Below are 14,637 nucleotides of genomic sequence, written 5' to 3' on the forward strand. Positions count from 1 at the left end.
TTTCATTCTTATTTTGCAATAAATGCACTTTCATCATATAGTTGTATGCAACTATGTATGATGCACTTTACATCATATAGAATCAGTTCTGTTTTCTGCACCTGTGCCCAAATCAACAAAATACACTAGACTCTACACCTTCCTAACGCGTCCTAATGCTGCAACCCTTTAATATAGTTCCGCATGTTGTGGTGGCCCCCAACCATAAAATAATTTTCATTGCTACTTCCTAACTGTAAGTTTGCTACTGTTATGAGTCATCATGTAACTATCTGATATGCAGGATGTATTTTCATTGTTACAAAGGGGCCGTGACCCACAGGTTGAGACTTTTTCTAGAGAAAAAAGTCTCAGATGTGCACCAAGCTCTATGAAAAGAGTATTTGTAAAACTGTCATGGAAAAACCTGGAACAACCTAAGTATTCATGAGTAGTGGAAAGGATAAATACTTGCTAACATATTAATAGAATAATGCACTGCAGTGAAACCAGTGAACTACAGGGCCACGCCTGTGGCTCAAGGGAGTAGGGCACCAGCCCCATATACTGGAAGTGGGTGGGTTCAAACCCGGCCCCGGCCAAAAACTGCAAAAAAACCAACCAAACAAACAAACAGAAAACCCCCCAGTGAACTATAGTCATAGGTGTTCAACATAAACTTCACAAACATAATGTCAAGCTAAAATAGCAAGTTGCAGGACGTGTGTGATATTATTTGTAAAGAGATAAAATGTGCAAAATGAAGCCTTCTATTACATAAGGACACAACTATGGTGCTAACGCTATAACTGTAAGCAAGAGAAGGACAATTGCTAACTTTAAAATGGTGAATTACCAGTGGGAGCAGAAGAGTCTGAGGGCTGAAGTCTGGGTGTGAAGGGTGGAGAGGGACTTCTCTCTTGGGCCTACCTTGGATCCTGGCGAAGCAACTGTACTGGCTTCCTACAAGACTCCTTTTCTCCTGAACAACATGAGTCAACCCTGAAAGGTTTTCTGAGCCCGGCTCTAACTCGTCTAGGTCATTGTAGTTCTTAGATCCACGTCCCCCAACTGTTGGCCATCTTCCCATCCCAGGGCTGTGGATTTTCACAAAATGTATTTTCAGTCGATGTTTTTTCCCAGCTTCCTTTTTACTTCCTCTTTTCTCTGAGCATTTCGGAGTTTACTTCCTGTTCTTTGGCTCCCATCTACTGGTATCTTCCACATCCCAGAGTCATGGCTTTCTTCTTCCTTATTTTCATTTTCTATGCATGCTCAACTGTTTTTTTTTTTTTTTGGTGGGGGGGATGTAGTTGGATAGTCTTGTGAGGCCTCTAGGTTATGGAGATAGATCCTCTGGGTGGTCATAGATTTTCAATACATTTCTGATAAACAGTTGTGGATAAGTAAGTTATAATACAAATAGCACCATTTTATTTATTTTTATTTTGTTATTTATTTATTGTTTTGAGACAGAGTCTCACTTTGTCGTCCTGGGTAGTGTGGCAGCTCTGGCATCATAGCTCACAGCAACCTCAAACTCTTGGGGTCAAGTGATTCTCTTGCCTCAGCCTCCCGAGTAGCTGGACTACAGGCTCCTGCCACAACACCCAGCCATTTTTTAGAGATGGGGTCTAGCTCTTGGTCAGGCTGGTCTTGAACTCCTAAGCTCAATCAACCTGCCTCAGCCTCCCATAGTGCTAGGATTACAGTCGTGAGTCACCACGCCCAGCTAATAACACCATTTCAACTTCCCATTATGTCTATGCTATTCAGACAATGCATCTGGCACCTCCACTTAGGAGGAAACTTTGCTCGGTAATTTAACTTACAGCTCAATTTTACCTTAAGGAATGAGGCATTCCCAATGCTCACTTACCCAAACCATCTTTTTCTTTCATATAAGCAAAGGACACACTACAAATACATGTAGTACAATATACTGATATTCTTAATCTCTTAGATTTATTGCTCCCTAGGTTTTTAAAACCAGAGCTGATAGCAGCACCACTGTGCTCTCTGTTCTGATCAGTTGGACTTGACATGGATGATTACTTCTTTCTATGATGCTATCAATTCTTCACATGTTGAATTTAATCTAGAAATTGAAACAGAATCTGGAATAGTTTACGCATATTTCCAGTGGTAGGTACTTGTCAGGATGGCACACTTCTCCTTCTGAAGAGTTGGTGACACCTCTCAGGAAGTGAGGGTCACAACCACTTGCCGCTTCCCGAATTTGTTTATAAGGTCTGGACTCACCAAATTTGATGGAAAACTACAGAATCATTTTTATGGCTATCTCAGGATGCTCATGTATACATCAAGTACCTTATAAGAGCCCCATGACAATGCTGCTCTAACTTTCATGAGACAAATTACCATGAGTCTTTTCTCAGGGATTTTCAGAACTGAATTTTATGCCTTAAAATGTTTTTATTTTAGAATACAACCCCTCCTTTTTTTTTCTCTAATTAAGCACGGAATTTCCATTTTAAAAGTTCTATAGCAGCGCCTGTGGCTCAAAGGAGTAGGGCGCTGGCCCCATATACCAGAGGTGGCGGGTTCAAACCCTGCCCAGGCCTACTAAACAATGACAACTTCATCAAAAAAAAGAAAGAAAGAAAGAAAAATAGCCAAGCATTGTGTGTGTGTGGGCCTATAGTTTCAGCTACTTGGGAGGCTGAGGCAAAAAAAAAAAAAAAGGTCTGGACAGTGCCTGTGGCTCAAAGGAGTAGGGTGCTGGCCCCATATAGCAGAGGTGGTGGATTCAAACCCAGCCCCAGCCAAAAATTGCAAAAAAAAAAAAAAAAAAGAAAGTTCTATAAGCTTAGGCCCGGAGAGGTAGCTCACGACTCCCAGCACTCTGGGAGGCCAAGGTGGGTGGATTGCTTGAGCTCATGAGTTTGAGACCAGCCTGAGCCAGAGTAAGACCCTGTCTCTAAAAAACAGCCAGGTGTTGTGGTAGGCACCTGTAGCCCCAGCTACTTGGGAGGTTGAGGCAAGAGGATCATTTGAGCCCAAGAGTTTGAGGTTGCTGTGAGCTATGATGCCATGGCACTCTACTCAGGATGACAAAGTGAGACTCTGTCTCAAAAAAAAAAAAAATTTCTGCCAGCTTTGGAAAAAATAGATGTAGCAATAGATGTACTGCAGCACAATCATGAACAGTAAATACATAAAAACAACAGTCTGAAACAAACAAACAAACAAAACCCCCAACAGTCTGCCTATCTGAACGTCACACCGCTGGATGGTAGATTTTATTCAGCCCATGCTCTCTGCCTCTCTTCATGGAAGTTGCCAGCATGGAAGGTGTTTTTGGGGTATCAGAACAGAGATGTGCAGAGGCCCAGAGAGTGACCCACGATGCTGCTGCAAGGCCATTTTATAAGATGCTGCAGCAAACCTTACTTCATTTGAAACCATTATGAATGTCTTGTATTTTCTTAATTGATTTCCCAAAGAGCTCAAATATGGGGGCTATTTGGTCCCAAGTCACATATTTGGCACTGCTGATTGCCGGGAAAGTATTTAGGTAAAAGTTTTGGTTGTGACATAAAGGGAAAAGGAGGGGGGGGGAACTGAAAGGAAACTGGAAGAGCATCGGATGCAAAGATGGGACAGAGACAGATTACGAGGAAGAGAGACTAGGAGATTGGGGAGGAGGAGAAGGGTTGAAAGGAAGGAACAGCAGCCACAGACATTACTTTAAAGGAAGAATACGAATGAATAGAAGGTTAGGAAAAGAGCAAGACAATAGCAAGTGACTGGGGCAGAGGGAGCTCAGCGGGACCAGGGAGCAGGTGGAATGAATGCAGAAGGGTAGAATGAAGAACAGGGGTGGGGCTTCCCAAGGAGGATGAACTTCCTATTTCTTGTTTTGCAGACTTTGGGGGTTAACAGAAGTAGGACAGGATGCTGGGCCAAAGGGGAGGTTAGTCAAAGGCATAAGAACAGAGGCCAGAAGGAAAATGGGTTAATCTCAGAATAACATTCAGAGGGGCCTGGAAAAAGATGGAATAATTGGATGGTAAGAAAACACAGAAACAGTCTGGGTGCACTACACTACCTCATACCTCTAATCCCAGGACTTTAGGAGGCTGAAGGGAGGATTGCATGAGGCCAGGAGTTTGAGATCCGTCTGGACAACATAGTGAGACCCCACCTGTACAAAAAGTTTAAAAATTAGCTGTGTGTGGTGGTGCAAGCCTGTGGTCTCATTCTCTAGCTTGGGCAATGGAACAAGGCCCTGTTGCTAAAAAGAAAGAGAGATAGAAAGGAAAAAAGAAAATATGGAAACAGAGTTCTGCCCCCCAGCTGGGGATCCTCTTATAAACTCCTGTCTGCTGGAGTCAGGAACTAAACCCAAGGCATGGCTGGTAACCAGCTCACAGGGTGGGAGATATAGGGCCTGATGTCAGAGCATGACAGTTTTCTGGTGAATATTGTTCCTCCTGGAAATTGAGTATTGATCCCAATCAAAACTTTTTAATACTAAAATGAAATTTAAAGATCTGATCATGTATCAGCAGTTAAGAGTAAGCTACTGATTTGATTATATAATTTAAAAATTCATATTTTTAAAAATCAAAGAGTTTTCTTTTTTTGTTAAATTTCAGATTAATATGAGGGTACAAATGTTTAGGTTACATTGTTCACATTTCCAAGATAAAGTTCAAATTGTAGTTGAGCCCTTCCGCCAGGGGGCATGCTGAACACCCTCACATTGTGCACTTTGGGTGAGATCCCGCCAATCCCTCCGCCCCTTCCCTACCTTTATGGAAAGAAGTATGGAGAATTCTCAAAGAACTAAAGTTGACCTTCCATTGGATCCCACAATCCCATTACTAGGTTTCTACGCAGAAGATAAAAATTCATATTTTAAGAAATGTAACTCTGAGATAGTAATTTGATGTGAATATTTAAAATTGCATGAAATTCTGTGTAGAATTCATACTCCATTGGCCTCGCATCTTAAAGAAAGATGGGCTATATTTAGGATTCAGGCTGGTCTAAGACTATAGGTACAAGTTTAAATGAGCGTGTTTTAAATCAGACCAATAGCCGTGTGTCAGGAGAGGCTGTGCTGGTGTAATTTGGAGTTTGAAAGAAAGCAGAAATTGATGACTGTCTTCACAGACCTTGAATACAAATTGAATCAGGGGCTTAAGTCTCTTGAAAACCTCGTATCCATGTTTACTAGTGTTTCAAAAGGTAAGATAAAAAGAAACTGTATAGGATTTTTATGACCTTTCATCTCATAAATTCTCTGAGAAATATGTCTCCTGGATGGGTTTGTCTCCCAGAGAGCTCATAAAATGCAGAAGGGCAAGAAATGTTTATCATTTCCCCAATATCCAACACTGATTATGATGAGGTTGACCACTTTGGAGGGGGGTCCATTTTAAGAACATTGCCTGACTCATCACACAAAATACTTTAATCTTATATATATATTAGAGACTTGTTATTATCTAAGGTCTTCCAACAAGAGAATTGATGTTTATTGCTTTTAAAGTACACACACTGCCATCTAGAGACAGGCTGAAGTCTAAGAGAGGAATTCTGTGAATCAGAAAAGTTCAGGTAGAAAGACAGGAGAAATTCCTCCTCCCAGGACCTTTCCCCAAAACCGCCTTGGTGAACACTTTTTTTTTTTTTTTAACCATTTTCCATCATTCTAAATATAGAGGTCCTACCGCCAGACACACTCTCTCTCAGTCCCCATCCTTTTATTTTTTAAACATATATATTATTTCTCTTTATTTTCAGTAAGTCGTCTTTTTCTGTTTTTTTTTTTAGTTTTGGCTGGGGCCAGGCTTGAACCTGCCACCCCTGGTATATGGGACCGGTACCCTACTCCTTGAGCCACAGGAGCTGCCCAGTTCCCATCCTTTTGAAAGAGATATTTACACTTAACAGAGCTTTTGAAAACAATTTTGACCCCTGGACCCTCTGAAAAGCATTTGGGATTCCCAGTATTCAAAGGACCACACTTTGAGAACGTGTGCTGTAATTCCTATGTAGTACTGTTTGGACACATACACTTTCTCACCCACAATTCTGCTTAACTATTCTCTTTTAATAAATCATGGCTTGCTCCCTGACTATTCCAGTGTTTACTCAAAGCCCACCTTTTCAGGGAGGCTTTCCTCCCTCCCTCCTTCCCTTCTGTGTTCTTCTTAGCATTTGTTATGATCATGCTACGTAGTTTGCTTACATATGATCTACTTTGTTAATTATGTCTCCACTACTAGAACGTAAGCTCTAAGAGGACAGAAATCTTGTCTAGCTTTTTTTCCTGTTGTATTTCCATTTTCTAGAAGAGTACGTAGTATACAGTAGGTACTCAGTAAATATTTGTTGTATAAATGAATGATCAACATTCCCTAACTCAGCAGTCCTCAACCTTTTTGGCACCAGGCATTGGTTTCAAGGAAGACAATTTTTCCACGGACTGTGGGGGGCAGGGTGCATATGGACTATGCAAACCACATCCCTCACATGTGCAGTTTACAGTAGGGTTCCCAGAATCTAATGCTGCTGATGAGAGAGGAGGCGGAGCTTAGGCCGTGATACGAGTGATGGGGAGCAGCTGGCAGCCGTCAATGCTGTACAGATGAAGCTGCTTACCTGGATCACCCCTTGTTCACCTCCTGCTGTGCAGCTGGTTCCTAAGTTTCAGACCATTTTCCCATGAACCACAGGTGAGGGTGGGGTGGGGGGGAGGTGGAGTGGTGAAGCTCTGCTGCCCAGCTTCTAACAGCTGGGGACAGGTGTCCATCTGTGACTGGGTGATTTGGGATCCAGACTTTGCTTATTCATTCAACTGTTGAAGGCTATCCTGCTTGCTTCCAAGTTCTGGTGGTTATGAGGAAAGCTGCTATAAACATCAGTGTACAGGTTTTTGTGTAGAACTAAGTTTCCATTTATCTGGGGGTACCCAAAGAAATACTCAAAGATAGGCTGTTTCCAAGGAGGCTGCTGTCCCAGAGCGGCCACCACGATGAAGGCTGGGAGTCAACCTCTGATTCTCCAGTTCAGATACGACTTACCCGGGCCTCCCTTGTATACACAGCAGTTAATCCACTGGGGTAAGACCGAGCTGAGCGTAACACCCTGTGCCCCTTCCTTAACATTCTTATGAATCAGAAGGACCCTCTGATTACAGTCCCATAATGAGGAGAAGGTTGACATCCTGGAGGGAGACTAGAATGTATTTCTAGACCTCTGCCCTAATAGCAGTTGGGGGTGGTAGAGTAATTTACACATTTCTAAGTTCCCAGGGCCAACCAGTTCTCAATTCTGATAAACATACTTTCTCTTCAGATGTCAATATAGTAAGTATATTGAGTCATGCTATTATCAAATTTTTGGCATAAAAAAATTTTGGCATGCTTATTTTTTATAAGTGATGCTTTGGTGTGTTTCTATTCTGATTCACTGTGTGTTGATTTTATGCCTGATGTCCCTGGAAGACAATCCTATTTGACTGATTTTCATGCTCTTGATAATATATACTGATAAGCCCTAGTCCTTAAATGAGTAGTCAATGGCTTAAACTTCTTAGTAGTTTGCAGGGAATTCTTCTGAAATACACCTTGACCCTTAATCAATACGAGGAAGGCCCTGTTGGAAGTCTTATTTGAAATTCTCTTCTTTGACATGTTATGGTTACACATGTGCAGAACATCCAACAGCTATATTACTTTCAACTCAGGCTGAGTGAAAGCAAAGTAAACAGGTGATGGTGGAGAATTTAATGTATGGGCATAAGGTCTTTCAGGGACCCTAGGGTCCAAAAAGCAGTCAGGCCCAGGATGGATCTGGAGCTAGGAATGGCGGTGTTGACCAGACTCTCTCTGCATACCCCCTGCATCTTGCTTTCTCAATAGTCTGGTGTTTCCTCTGGCTTCCTGAGTTCAAAGGACAGAATATACCACCTCTTGCTCTCCACTGACACATCCCAATTCCAGTTATGTGGGGACTCTATCTCCTTCTCTCCTAGGCTCCCTAATTATAAATTTTGGGGAGAAAAAAATGTTTGATGGACCCAACTTCACTCTGATACCCGGTGTTCATTCAAAACACACATCCAGATACCATAAAACGTTTTTATACCTTGACAAATCAGCTCTATGTTGATTTGAAAATGAGAACAAGATTGTGGTTCAGCTGCATATCACTGGTTTCTCCCTATGGCTATGTGGTGAAGGTCCTGGTAAAGACCTTGAACCTGACAGACAAGCCTTTTGGTACAACGTAATTCAAATCACAGAGCCAACCACATTGGGATAGCTTTAAGATTTAAAATCAGCCTAACAAAATAGGATCCAAACTTGAAACAGTTTTGTTATTAGAGTTTTTCTTTTCCCACTGAGGAAAACATCAGAGTAATTATTGAATTCATGCTGAGCTGGTGAGTAGTGTTCTGTGCTCTCTCAGGTTCATTTTCTGCCCTTTCTTCTCCCTCTTGTTACCCCACACTGTCTGCACAAGCTATTTGATAAAACCTCTCAGGTGAAGATGCCATTCATGCTCCATATTATCTCTCTCAGGAGAATCTGCATTTTTTTTTTTTGAGACAGTCTCATTATGTCACCCTTGGTAGAGTACTGTGGCATCACAGCTCACAGCAACCTCAAACTCTTGGGCTTAAACTATTCTCTTGCCTCTGCCTCCCAAGTAGCTGGGACTACAGGCACCTGCCACAACACCCAGCTGTTTTTTGTTGCAGTTGTCATTGTTGTTTGGCAGGCCCAGGCTGGGTTTGAACCTGCCAGCTCCGGTGTAAGTGGCTGGCGCCCCAGACACTGAACTTCAGGTGCTGAGCCAGAATCTGCATTTTTTAAGAGGACCTCTGGGATGGGCAATGCTAACCCCAAAGGGTAGCCCTCTAATGGTAAAACTTACCTGCACTGTGAAAGCACAACGCAGAGGATAGAATGTTCTGGAGTGGGGCAGGCAGGAAATTCCATCCTGATATCCCCTCGAAGCAGGCTATGTAGATAAGTGCCACGGGGTCATATTTTAGATCCAAGATATAAAGAAATTTTAAGAAGTAATTGGCAATTCTCAAGTTCAGGGTCTCTCCTCCTCTATTCAGATTGACGAATCTCTTATATACCCATGCATATCCTCCAGGTTACATCCCTTTAACATAATATTTTATTTAACATTTTCAGCTGTGTGTACTGAGAATGATCTGGCTGGCACAGGTGGAAGGGCGTGCTTTATCTTCCAACGATGATCAAAATCCCATATGTACGTGCACGAAGCTCATGAAGAAGAAGTTCTGCATCTTCTTGAGCTGTGAGAAACAGAGAACTTCATCACCGTGACTTCTGATGAACAAGTTGACAGTCAAGGCCCCGAATATTACTGGAAGCAGAACGCTGATTTTATCGACATGAACAGAAATAGGACTTCATTCAAATGCAAATATACAACTTATTTTCAAATGTTTTTCCCTAAGTTGGAATATTTTTTGGTAACTTCTAAAAATGCCTCTCTGTAAAATAGAGTCGCATCCTTTCCAAAAAGGAAAAATACTCAACATATTTTGTTTGCTTTTATTTTTTTTTTAAATTTCAAGATAATGTGAGGGTATAACCAAGTCACAATATTTGAATTTGTTAGTTAGAGTCCCTCTTGTAGTTATGTCCTGTACCCCAAAAGTGTTCCATATACCCCTACATGGTGCCCATTCAGTTGGAGCACCCCAACCCCCCTCCCCTCCTCCCAGCTTGAATTGAAATGAGCTTTTCTCCTATGTGGGTGTGAATTAGATCATCTATTGGCTTCATATTAGTATTGAGTACGTTGGATATTTGCTTTCATTTTATTTCTTTTTAATTTTTAAAGCATTTTAAGGCAGTCACATAATTTGCAAAGCTAAAAATTTGGCATGTCTAATCTCATTCTTTATCTTTGAGAAAATTAAAGCAATATGTAGCCCCTGAACAACCATTAGTATTATGAGGGGTTCCTAAAGACAGATGTTGTCAATCACCTTGTGTTTTTTGCTTTTTAAAAATATTTTCTCCCAAATCTACATTTCCCTCCCACCCCTCAAGAACCCTACGCTTTCTGTGACTATGCTAGAAAGCTAAATTTAAATTTCTGTTTAGAATAATAATTCTGCAAGTAATCTGAATAAATGAAAAGAAGAGCGTGTCTATCACATTCACATATACTGAATTGGCTGAAATTGAAAAAGTAGGTTAGTTATGCAGCTGGGTCCCCATATCTGCAAAGTCACCATTTGTAGGTTCAACCAACCACACATACAAATTATTTAGGATAAAACCCAATAAAAATAACAGCTGGTCTCAAACTCCTGAACTCAAAGGGCATCTGGTTCTCTTAATGGGCATTGTGGAGAGCTGGCCCAGCTCTGCCTGCTGGATGGCGAGTGGCACAGTCATCTGGACACCTCTCCACATGAGGGCCTCCTACGCCGTCCTCAAGTGCTACAGGAGACCGGGAACGCTTTTCTCCCCTCTGCCTTTGGGAAATCATCCTTCACACCCAGCTTTCTCTGTGCTTCTGCCTCAGCATCCTCACAGACCTGTGGGAATGACCGTGATGTCCTGTGTGGGCTCGCTTCCCATCTCTCCTGCCACGCGGAGAGCCCCTCGAAGCCTGGGGTGACAGCATTTCATCTTTTCTGTCAGCAGCTACCACATTGCAAATATTTAACGTTTATTGTAACTTACTCTCAACTCACTCTTTTAATAAGTAGGGCCATGATTCCCCGGGTGCAGAGGGCTGGAGAAAGCAAGTAGAGCCCTGGGCCCGGGAAGTTTGTCTGTGTCACATGTGTTGCAACATATTCTTTTTTACATGGGAAGTTTCTATATACCTGTTCTGAGACACGACTGGGTTTCCCCCATTCCTGAAGCAGAAAGGAAGAAGGACTAAGGCCTTTTCTAGTTCCCTCTCTTCCTCTTTCTGTTTTTCCCTTGGTAGAGCAGTGGGAGGACAAGGTAACTGTGGTCCCTGTGTCAGACGGAAGTTGGAGGGACATGGTTCCTCCTCAGGTTGCTGTTGGCTGACAGGTGTCCTGTGTGGGCCCCTTAGAGGCCCTGAGGAGACCCCGGGAGAGCAGTTTCCTCTGGTGTGTGCCTCGGGTGAATGAAGGATTTATTAGACAGAAAGGAATACAGAAGGAATAAGAAGCACCAGAGCTTCCGGCAGAGGGTCCTTTTGTCTAGGGGGATAAGGTCTTGAGAATTACATTATTAATGGACTTGGTAGATGGGAGACACCTTTTAATATTAATCCCTTTTAATATCAATACAGTGTATTAACACTGTATTGAATGTAGTCCCTACAGCTCTGGGCAAAATGGAAGGGCATTCCCTTCATGAAATTGCCCAGACCTAGGAAACTGAGGTCCCCAGTCCAGCCTTGAATGGGGGAACCTTGTATGAAAGGCAGAGAATGAGCGTCCTCCTGAGCACCGGCCTTGGGTGAGGGGGTGTCAACATCAGCCTCGCTGATTCTGTTCCTCACGGCTGGAGCTCCCTCGGCCTCAGGTGCCATCTCTGTGCACAAAGGCAGCTGCAAGGGTCTCTATCAATCTGGGGTCCTCTGTCTCAGGTCCTTCTCTCGCTAATAGGCGATTATCTGGTCTGTCCCTTGTTGGGTCCCGTCTAAATAGAATTCAATACAGTCTTTACAAATGAGTTTACTAGAACAAAAGCTGCTCCCGTGTTTTGCAGAAGCGCATCCTCTCCGTGCATACTCTAGTTTGGTCTTTGTCAACCTTTTTTTATCTCACAGCACACTCGAACCTATAGCTTTCAAGGCACACCTAAATTATGTTGATAAAAAATAAAGAGTTAAAAAAAGATTATACTTACCGTGCTTTGAACCTCTTTTGAAAAAATTTTAATTAACAATGTCTGAAATTTTTTTGCAGCACACTGGTTGAAAATCACTGCTCTACTTAAACCCAGGGTAGTGAACAGCCACATTCATAGTGAACAGGTTGATCCGCTTAAGTCACTAGGGGCAATTGGAGCAGGAGATGTTTCCAATACCATGGGAAGGACATGATGAGGAGGAAAGGAGGGGAACAGCAATGGCGGCTCACTATGGCCAAGGGCCCCACGGATATTTTCTCATTAAATCCTTACAACCCTTTCTGATAAGTATTTTTTTTTCTGCTAAGTCCTTTTTGAACTCCGTTATATAAGTGAGGAAAAGTACACTCAGCACTTATAAAGGGAAGGAACAATATATTATTACAGAGCAGGGGATTTTGTCATTGGTCCAGGAAGCGTCGGAGGGGCTCCTGGCATTTTTAGCTACCTCAGAATCAGGATGATTGTAGGGCAAAAAAAATGAGGCCATGACTCTGTGAGTTCCTTGCTAAATATGGTGGTAATCACTAGATTAATGGCGTCAGGGAGTGGGGGCCCTTTATGCGTTAAACTTACACTTAGACTATATAATCTCTTGTAATGAATGATTATAGGTCGTTATGACAGAAACAGAGATGATCACTCAAGGTCAGAATTTAATTTCTCACCCATGCCTAATTATAGATAGCGCATTCTCAATAGGCATTTCACCTGAAATTCTGTTCACTATTTTAGAAAAGTAAGGTGAGCCGATGATATGTCTTTGCAACTTTCACAAGCACATATACACAAAACCTAAACAAAACATCTTTCTTTACATCTCAGCTCTAATTGGTGCCATCCTGCTCTTCCCCGACCATATAAACCAACCTGGCCCAGCAGCCAGCTGTGGAGATGCATGATGAAGAAGGATTTTTCCCACTAGAATACGTCGCTGCCATACAGAGGAAGTGGAAACGTTACGCTATTTAAATCCAAATGAATAATAAAGACAATCCTATTCTTTCCTATTGCAAAGTCCACAATCCCAAAACAGGCTGTTTAAGGAAATAGAGAGAAGGCACAAGACGTAGCAAGATTTCCTTTCAACTGACTAAATTCTGAATTGAAAGGAAACTTTTTGAATCTCTTCTTAAGTTTGCATGATTGAATTTTCTTGGAATTTGCGAAGTTGCTGTGTTTAAATATATTGAAATCCCTCTTGAAAGTCATTTTCTTGCCAACTGTGGTAAGCTTTTCATTACTTTTCCACAGCCAGAAGCCTCGGTTCTGACGCTTTCATTGGGATTTGCAAACATTTGTTTTCCAAAAGTAGAGAAAGGATTTCAAGCACAGAAGTGGCTGCTCAGCGCACTGGAGTCAGTGGTTTGTGTGTGTCTGTCCTGCGCGTGCTACTGGGAACAGGGCTGCCCTTCAGTCTGGAACTTTTTCTTCTCCTTTGTACTTGGTTTTTGAGGTCCTAAAACTCTTTAACAGCTTGGGAGAAAACTAACCATTTTTCCTTCTCCTGGCGTAGCCTCAGTTATTTCAATTAACGCTGGCTGCTGTAACAAAATACCCCAAACCAAGTGGCTCCGAAACAACACAAATTTAATTTTCACTACTCTGGAGGCTGGAGGTTTGAAGTCAAAAGTTTTCCTTTCAATTCCCTGTGTTCTAGGGACTGGGCTTTTACTCACAAGGATGTTCACTAGCACACTGTGAGGGCAGTTCGATATTTGTCCTCATTTTACAGATGAGAGAACTGAGGTTCAGAGAGGTTAAGTGATTTTCTCAGGGCCACAGTAAAAGGCAGAGCCTGCACCTGAGGCTGGGCAGGTGGACTTCAGCTGCTGCTTCTACGGTTGCTGCGTGAGAGGAACGAAAACGTGGGCAGCTGGATCTGACCTCTTCAGCACCCTGGAGAGATGCTGCACTCAGAATAGCTACTCCATCAGGGTGGAATTTGCTTGGCCATGGAAGTGCTTGGCAGGGAAATTAACAGGACTTGGTGGAGTCTTCAAAACTCTCTCTTTGTGAAGAAGGTGAAACACAGTCAAGTCTTCTAATCAGTCGTATTTTCTTCTGTTGAGAGATATGGCAAAGGGGAGTAGACCTGCTAGATAGGGCTGCTGGGAGGGGGCTCAGCGCCCAGGGCTGGAGAAAGGCCTGCTGAGTCCCTTGGCTGAGGGGAAGGCCAGATCTGAGGTGAATATTTCCATTTACTTGGTCTTTGGCCTGTTTCTATCTGCCCTGTCTCTCTACCTCTCATTGCAAAAGTGTTATTCCATCTTCCACACTGAGCCGTCTGCCCTCCCCTTCACAAAAATCATCCATTTGTAGTTATTTTACTCTTTGAAAGCAATTTTTCTATTCCTCAGAGATAACTGGTGTCACAACAGCTCAGGGACAGAGAATGGGAGAAAGGTGAAGAGAGAAGGGTAAACAGTGGGCAGGCTGGGCAGCCAGGGGCCCTGGACGGTTCCTCGGAGCTGCTGCCCTCCCAGCTACTTGCAGCAGCTTTTCTTCACAGCCTGTCTACATTCATGAGCAGAGAGAGTGAGGCTTGTCACAGGGGCCTTTCATAGCACCATTATTTAATTTGGGGGAAATTAGTTCCCCCATTCTCTTGAAACTTGAAATCAAGTTTTTGATCATGTGGTGAGCGTTTGCTCCCATTTGGTGTCGCTAATTGAAATAGAATTTTATTTCAACTTATTTGTCTAGAGTCCATTACTGAGTGCATATGCATCTTTCCCTCTATGGTTATATGTAAGTGTATGCAAGTATATAGTCGTGTGACATA

This window comes from Otolemur garnettii, unplaced genomic scaffold (assembly GCF_000181295.1).
Source record: "Otolemur garnettii isolate 467f Iridium unplaced genomic scaffold, OtoGar3 scaffold00019, whole genome shotgun sequence".
Classification (NCBI taxonomy): Eukaryota; Metazoa; Chordata; class Mammalia; order Primates; family Galagidae; genus Otolemur; species Otolemur garnettii.